Below are 8423 nucleotides of genomic sequence, written 5' to 3' on the forward strand. Positions count from 1 at the left end.
CCTGTACCAGCTATTCTAAAGCTTGCAGTTTGTCTTCTGTTAAAGGCCACTGTTTAACCCATGTGGGTTTCTCAGTTAACCATTTTAAAGGCAAGGCCGTTAGTACCACTGAAGGCTTGCTAGTTGCTTTGTGCTCTTGTACAGCCTGAATGGCTGGTGACCTTTATTTATAATACCTTATAATATCCTTCCCAGATACATGAGTTTTTGGACTGCAGGAATGTTAACCTAGGTATTCCATTGCTGCACTAGGTCACTGCCCCATAAATTCACTGCAATATTAGTAACATATGGCCTCAGCCTTCCTTTCTGTCCTTCTGGCTCTATGCATTCAACCCACCACGTGCTTTGTTTTACCTGAGATAGGGTTCCAATTCCTAAGAATTGAATATCTGCCTCTTGAGGAGGCCAATCTGAATGCCAAGATTCTGAAGTAATAATAGTCACATCCACACCTGTGTCTTGTAATCCCTCAATTACAATGTCATTTATACTCACTCTTAGACCAAAGTCTTTGATCATTTACAGAAATCTGCCAAAATGTACATTTCCTATTTCCTACTGGAGTTTTTGACTCATCCTCCAGGTCTATTCCATCATTCAGAACAGTATCTTTTTTTACAATAGGCATGGGATTGTTTAATTTTCCTGGTGAGACTTGTTCTCCACAGTAACTGGGAATGACTGGGTCTTGTTTGACATCAGGACCTATAAGAGACCCCCCCCTCCAAGGAGTTTCCCAATGGTATCATGTTGCCTTGGAGGTCTCTTGTCGATCTACATTCATTAGTCCAATATCTGCTTTTACCATGCCTCCCACATATACCAGAAGGCTGAGTCCTCCTATTCTTGCCATTTCTAGAGGAGACATTATTCCTAGGAATTCCTTGTCTACAACCCCTTCTTAGATGTCTTATTCTTCCACAATTAAACATTTGGCATTTTGATGTCTCTTCATACCATTGGAAATCATGTCTCCTACCCAAGCTTCAGTACTAAAGTCAAATGTTTCAACATTCACTGTATGCAAGATCCATTCATCTATGGGTACTGATCTAATCTTTAATAAAGGCAAGGATCTTCTTACATTCTAAGTTGGCATTTTCAAAATCCAAGGATTTAATTAGTACACGCCTAGTTTCAGGGTCTGTCACTCCTATTTATATGGCGTTAGTTAATCTTTGTAAGGAGTCAGTAAAGGGTTCTCTCTGGCCCTGTTTAACCCTAATATATGACTCAATTCTCTTTCTTGGTTCCTGAACCCTGTCCCAAGCAGTTAAACCTATGTGCTACATAGGGACAAGGTGTGCTCGTCATAGCAAGCCTGTACCTGAGGATCAGAGTAATGACCCTCACCAAGAATTTGATCTTGGGAAGTCTCAAATCCTTTTGTTTTCCCCTGTTGCTCTAAAATTTTTGCCTCTTCTCTCCAGTAACACTTTCAAAGCAGCTGAGATTAATGAAGCCAATCGTGTGGAGTATCCTTAGTGCTTGAAGCCCATGCTTTCATCATTTCCCTGACAAATGGTGAATGTAGCGCATAAGAAACTATTACTAGCTTTATTTCTTTTAGATTGCTCATACGTATTGGTTCCCATGCATGTTCTTTGACTACCTTTAGATGCCAGATGATGGCGGAAGATACAAAATAATTCTGCACTAGTTCAGAGTTAAGTATAATAAAGTGTTGTTTATTTAGGGGAGACTCACAGATGACTGTCCTAGATCACAGTTCTCTGCATGAATGGGGAACACATACACATCGTTAGTTAAGAAATATCCTACAGCCAGGAAGCATCTTCTCAACTGAGGTCCCTCTTTTCAGATAGCTCTAGCATCTGCCAAGTTGACGTAAAGCTAGCCAGCACCCTGACTTTATAAAAGGTTCGGTTGATGATGTCATCTCAGGGGTTAATATCACCAATGATCAACCTACCTGACTGTTCATCCCATCCCCAGGTCCTTGATATCAGGTCTCATGCTTCACCGCAGCCTCAATAGCACAAAATAGCCACCCAGTAATGTTTTCTTAATCAACAAGGTGGAATTTCGCCAACGGCTTTCTTCTGGATCCAGCCTGTTTCTCCTCTGATCTTAAACACAACCTTCTACAAAAACTCCTCCGCTCTAGAAAAGCCCCAGAACGTTGAGGACAAGACAGTTAGTTCCAGAAAAGGATAGTTAAATTGAATGCAGGTTCCCTTGGGAAACAGTCTGAGTAACTGAAGAAAACAGCTTGAGAATTTGTTGGGAGCAAAGCAGTCCTGGGGCTACGTGACTTCTGACTGTAAACTACCTGACTGTAAACTACATCACGAGGAGCTGGCTATTGGAAGGTGACCTTGACAGAAGCAGTCAGCAAAGTCTAGGGCACTGAAGTAGTGGAATTTGTCTCAGGAAACAGTTCTAACGTTTTCCAAGGGTTTAGAAAAACAAAGCAAGACCATGCAATTTTGAAGGGGTGTTGTCAGCGGTACTTAAACGCTTCCTTAAGCTGAATATTAAAGCAACGAGGACTTCACAGGCTAGTTTTAATCTTTGTTGGCTACTTAAGAATTAACGCGGGATGGGATCCTTTCTTTCTCACATCTGAACGAAACAGATCTACTTGTCGTGAATGCCTCTGGATGGGGATATAGCTCACTGCTAGAGCCCTAGCCAAGTATCCATTAAGGCCCTGGGTTCTATCCTTAGTACTACCTCACCCCCAAATGCAGTTAACTTATATGGCAATTAGTATTGTTATCAGTTATAAAATTATGTGTAGTATATTCAGCTTAAAATGTAGTTCAGGAATCACACACACAAATATATATACACATATATACATATATACACATATACATAAAGTAAATAAATCTTTAAAAAATAAACAAATAAGCCCTTTCCTCTCCAGGTTGCTTTGGGTCACAGTATTCATCACAGCAATAGTTACGCTAACAAATACGGTCAGATTTGCTAACTCATTGCAGACACGGTCTAAGGTTGACCTTAGTTTTACCTGCATTTTTTAGTGTGCAAACCATTTGGGGAGGCTTCCTTGGGGAGGAGGCTTGATCTGACCTTATACAAGTAGAGAAACGACAGCGTGGACAAGGTACTGAGCTCCCAGATGTATGGGACTGGGAGTAAATCATTTATTTGAATCTCTTCCAAACAGGTCAACTGTACCTCTATCCTCTTCCATCTTAAAAAAAAAAAAAAAATATGGTGATAGTAGAGACTGGACCCAGAGCTTTGTGAATGGCAGCCAAGTGCTCTCGGGCTGAGCTCCATCCCCTCCCCCACCCCCAACCCCTAGACCTGTAGCCTTTAAACAGCAAATACGAAAGGAAATTGCTAAGGAACTTCATCATCATCGTTGCATGTCTGGTTTCGATGCACCCTGAAGCCCAGGCTAACCTGGCACTCACTAGGTATCCCAGGCTGGCCTCAAACTTACAGTGATCCTCCTGCCTCTGTTTCCCAAGCGCCATGATGATAGGTGTGAGGTGTGCACCTCCACGCTCCGCGAAAAGCTTTACTTTTCAAAGAAGCAGTTCTGAACTCTCCAAAGGAAGGTCGGTAGCTTTCCCTTTCTGGTTAGATAAGGTCTCTGCTGTGCTGGAGCCTGGCGGGATGCCTGGGATAAAGGTCTGGGGCAAGCTTGGGGCACTGTTAGGAAAGCTGAAAGCTACATGGAAGCTGATTCCAGGCCCTTTTCAGTTTTGCAGAGGGACCCCACAGGGCTCAGGCCAACATGGCTCACACTCCCAGGCACCTCTGCGGACTCAGAGGCACTACTGAGCTTTTGGTATGCCTTGCCTTATAAGCGGGACATCAGCTGTTTTGCTCATCCCTCTTAGCGTGTTTTTTTTTTTTTATTCTTTTAGTGTAAATTTTAAGTGTCACCAGGCAGTGATAAAAGTGCATACCTTTAATCCCAGCACTCGGTAGGCAGAAGCAAGTAGATCTCTGAGTTCAAGGCCAGCCTGGTCTACAGAGCGAGTTCCAGGACAGCCAGGACTGTTACGCAGAAAAACCTGTCTAGAAAAATCAAAACAAAAAAACCCAAAATTCAAAGCAAACATCAACAACAAAATGAACACCATGTACAGAGCAGTTTGTCAAATCCTCTTTATCTTTTGGCCTGTTGCACTTATGAGAAGAAGAGTCTCATTTGGACTTCAGGTCCTGGTGCCTGGAAGATGCTGCCAGAGGCAGGTGGCTCAGGGCACATAGCAAGAGACAGGGAGCACACACCTGTCCTTGTTGGCTTTATCTTTCAGTGAACTCTGGTTAAAGGTAATGTATTTGGGGGAAAGGTCATCCTGTTTATTTTTTTCACAGACTTTTTTTTTTTTTATGCTTGAGAAATAAACATGACCCAATCAATATGCCCCAGTCCAGGTCCTGTCTCTTAGGTGATCACGTGATAGGGTAGCAGTGGTATGTGGGTATACTGAGGTCTCTGAAGGATCTTTCCCAGCCTGTTGGAAAATCTAAACTCAGCACAGGGAGCTTCTGGTCGTACAGAGGCCTCTGTCAATGCAAATACCTCTGTGTGCTTGGTGTTTGAAGAACAGTCTGGAATTTATCTCCTTCAAAAGGAATGCTGTTTAGGTGGTGTGAGCCAAGAAGTAAGCGATGACCTTGAGCTGGGGGAAGGGTACTGGGAAGAGACACACCCACCACTGACTGTTGGCAGCTCCAGCAGGAACAGAGCCTGAGTTCTGCAGCTTGAGGAGTTTGCTGGTCACCAGTATTGGCTGAGGGTCTCACCCACTCAGAGCTCTTGCTACTTGGCTGGCTAAGTAGAAGCTCTTTGTTAGTTTGGGTCTCTGTTTTGTTCTGTTTGTTTTTGGTTTTGCTTCTTGAGACAGGGTTTCTCTGTGTAGCCCCCAGCTATAGAATTTGCTCTGTAGACCAGGCTGGCCAGGAACTCACCAAGATCCACCTGCCTCTGCCTCTTGAGTACCAGGACTAAAGACGTGTGCCACCGCCTCTCAGCTTAAGCTCTTGAGTCTATACTAAGCATTGTGGCAGATGTGGAGTCTGTGGTTGTGTGTTTCTTAAAGAGATCCGTAACAATTTTTTTTGTTAGTTGTTTTTTGCTCTCTTTCTTTCTCTCTCTGTCAAAGTCTTTCAGATTGTTTTTAAAATTTTATGTGTATGAACATAAAATTTGCTCGTATGTACATACATGTAGCACATGCATGACTGGTGCATGGGGAGGTCAGAAAAAGGCAATGGTTCCCCTGGAGCTGGAGTCACGGATGGTTGCGAGCCACTGTGTGGGTGCTGGAAACTGAACCCAGGTCATGTGCAAGAACAAGTCCCCTTACTGCTGAGCCCTCCTCCAGTCTCCCTAGGATATCCATATGAGACTCTGAGCAGTTCCTTTTCCCCATACCTGTGGTGTTTTAATGTACTTACATTTTTGTTGGAATAGAACTAATATATCTAAATTGTACATGCGGAAGGTATATGATATTTTGTTGTCGTTATGGTTATGCCTGTGTCACGGGGCCCCCAAAGACCACCACAGAGCCAGCATCCGACACAAACACGCTGAGGTTTATTAATTACAAGTTAGCTAACTCGGACTGTAATGCAACACACCGCCACAGCAGGTGGGGGCAGAACAGCCCTGAAGCTTTAGGGTAGGAGGTTTTAAAAGGGAAAAACCGCAAACAGGATGGCATAAGCCTTGGTGTTTCGGGATTGGGTAAAATTGTTAGGGTATAGGGAAATTTTCAAACAGTCTCAAAACAGTGATTAGCCAAGTACCTACAAGTACGTTTGAAGCAAGCAGACGTTGTTTGGATACCCTGGTGGGTCACTTTGACCAGGGCTGGCATAGTTTCTTGGGAATGTTTATGACTTTGCTGGGCTGCATTCACTCCCTTAGTTAGGTCCTGTCTAAAATGGAGTTCTTTCTCAAAATGGAGTTCGTTCTCCTCCTTCAGTCTTGAGACAGAATCTCACTATATTACCCAGTCTTGAATTCACTACCATTCTGGCTCAGCCTTCCGAGTGTGTACACAATCTGATGGGTTTGGACAAAATGCACGTACCTAAGATATACATCACTGCCGCAGTGAAGGTGATGGCCTGCTCCTGCTTCTCCAGGGCTTCTGTCTTTTTGCTATAATTATCTTGTGTGTCTCCTGTTGTGTATGAGTTAGAACCCTGCTTGTGAGTGCTATCATCTTAGCAAAATCTCTCAATCTCTCTCTCTCTCTCTCTCTCTCTCTCTCTCTGTCTGTCTTTTTTATTATTTGTTTGTTTGTTTGTTTGTTTTTTGAGACAGGGTTTCACTGTGTAGCCCTGGCTGCCCCGGAACTCACTTTGTTCAACAGGCTGACTTCAAACTCACAGATCTGCCTGCCTCTGCCTCCCCAAGTGCTGGGATTAAAGGTGTGTGCCCATCCACCTGGCCTTAGCAAAATTTCAAGTGGACAACAAATTACGTTTTGTTTTTGTTTGAGTCAGGGCCTCCTGTAGTTCAGTCTAGTCTTGGACTCTATGTAGCCCAGGCTGACCTGGACCTCCAGTCCTGACCCAAGGGCTAGGGTTTTGGGTATGCACCACAGACCTGATTTGTGCAGCCCCAGGCTGGGAACACAGGCCCCAGGCCTGCAAGTCAGGTACTCATTCTGCCAATGGAGCTAAATTCACAGCCTCAGACTTTTTGTTTGTTTTTGTTTTTGTTTTGTTTTGTTTTGAGATGGAATCTCAACATTGCAGCCCAGGCTGGCTTGGGCCTACTTTTTAGCCCTGGGCTGGTCCCAGATTCATGGTAATCCTCCTACTTCAGCATCCTAAGTACCAAGAGGGGAGGCACTAGTATACAGCAGCACGGTAACTTTACAGAGCCCTGCAGCCCCACCCACTGTCCCCGCTTTTGCAAGTTTGGTGATTTTCGATGCCTCATGGAATTGGTCTTTCTGCCCCTGTTCATTTCACCTAGCGTTGTGTCTCTCTGATCCATATCTGCGGTTGTCAATCATACCTGACAGTCCCATGTGGGATGTACTGATTCTGTGACCGTCCAAGCCTCACGATTCACGGTGTGCATGACTCTGGTCCTCACGTTCTTACTGTGTGAAGCATGTACACCATGCGCTTGAGTCGGAGAGGAGGTGCATTCCAACAGAAATCACTCCCTTCCAGGCCTGTCTCCAGGGCTTGGGCATTGACAAATGCAAAGGCAGGCCTCTTGCTGCTTAAACTTAAAGTGATTTTTTTTTTAAAAAAAAATATGTAATTGTAGTATTTATTTTTCAGTTTTGTATATATTTAGGATTGCAATTTTTTTCCCCCGAGATAGGGTTTCTCTGTGTAACAGCTCTGGCTGTCCTGGATCTCACTTTGTAGACCAGGCTGGCCTCAGTCTCACAGAGATTGGCCTGCCTCTGCCTCTGAGTGGTGGGATTAAAGGCGTGCACCACCACCACATGGCAAATTAAGATTGTAATTTAACTACATTTCTCCTTTCTCTTTCCTCCCACCGGCCCCTCCCACCGGCCCTCCCCATCCTCCTTCAAATTTATGGCTTTTAAAATGAATTGTTATCGCATGCATATATTTGCACAGACATATATATTCCCAAATATAACTTGATGCGTCCATATAATGTTTCTTGTATGTGTTCAGGGCTGACCGTTTGGCACTGGACAATCAATTGGGGTGCTCTTCCTTGGGGACCACTTCTGTTCCCAGTTTTTCTTCAGTTGCCTGTGGTTTTGTGTAGGGTGGAGGCCTTGTGGGCTTTTCATCACCCGGTTTGGCCCGCCCACTGGTACCATCCTTGTTCAGTTCACAGTTGGACGAACTCATGTTGGTTTCATGTTGGTTCGACCTCACAGGTGTGGTTTCTGATGCTACTAGGAGACGCAAGCTCAGAGCAAACCCCTCTGGTCCTCTGACTCTTAGGATCTTGATGGTCCCTCTTCCTTAGTGCTCCCTCTCAGTGCTCCCTGATCCTTAGGTGCAGGAGTGTTTTATAGATGTAGCCCAAGGGATTGGGCTCCACAATTCTGCATTTTGATTGGTTGTGGTATTCAGTAGTGGTCGTAAGAGAAGTTTCCTTGACGAGAGGTCAAGACTACACTTATCTGTGGGTACAAGGACAAGTGTTTGTAGACTGTTTTTAGGGATGATGCTGGTTTAGGAAATTAGTCGTTATAGGTTCTCCTTCAATAACTATGGCTTCATTAGCGCTGATCAATTGTCCAGGTTTCCAGTACCAAGCAAGGTTTCTCTCTTGTGGAGGGAATAATTTTTTTTTTAATTTCAAGTGTATAAGAAATAGTTGGCACGGGTAGTGACTCCCAAGGTGGACCAAATAGCATGGGCTGTGTTGCTAGTTAAACTTAGGGAAGTGATACATTTGTGCGATTATTTTATTAGTTTTACATCGACAGTGTCATCAGTAGGGA

The 8423-nt window shown here is 44.1% G+C and overlaps 1 long non-coding RNA gene across 1 annotated transcript; it reads right to left on the reverse strand.

The window, feature by feature from the left end:
• Positions 1–431: 431 nt before the first annotated feature.
• Positions 432–3580, reverse strand: LOC119800326. Its single transcript, XR_005283007.1, has 4 exons — positions 3443–3580; positions 3002–3187; positions 1937–2127; positions 432–708 (listed from the first exon to the last, which is right to left on the reverse strand). It is a non-coding gene; the product is annotated as an uncharacterized LOC119800326 (long non-coding RNA).
• Positions 3581–8423: the final 4843 nt, after the last annotated feature.

Source organism: Arvicola amphibius, chromosome 13, assembly GCF_903992535.2.
Source record: "Arvicola amphibius chromosome 13, mArvAmp1.2, whole genome shotgun sequence".
Taxonomy (NCBI): domain Eukaryota; kingdom Metazoa; phylum Chordata; class Mammalia; order Rodentia; family Cricetidae; genus Arvicola; species Arvicola amphibius.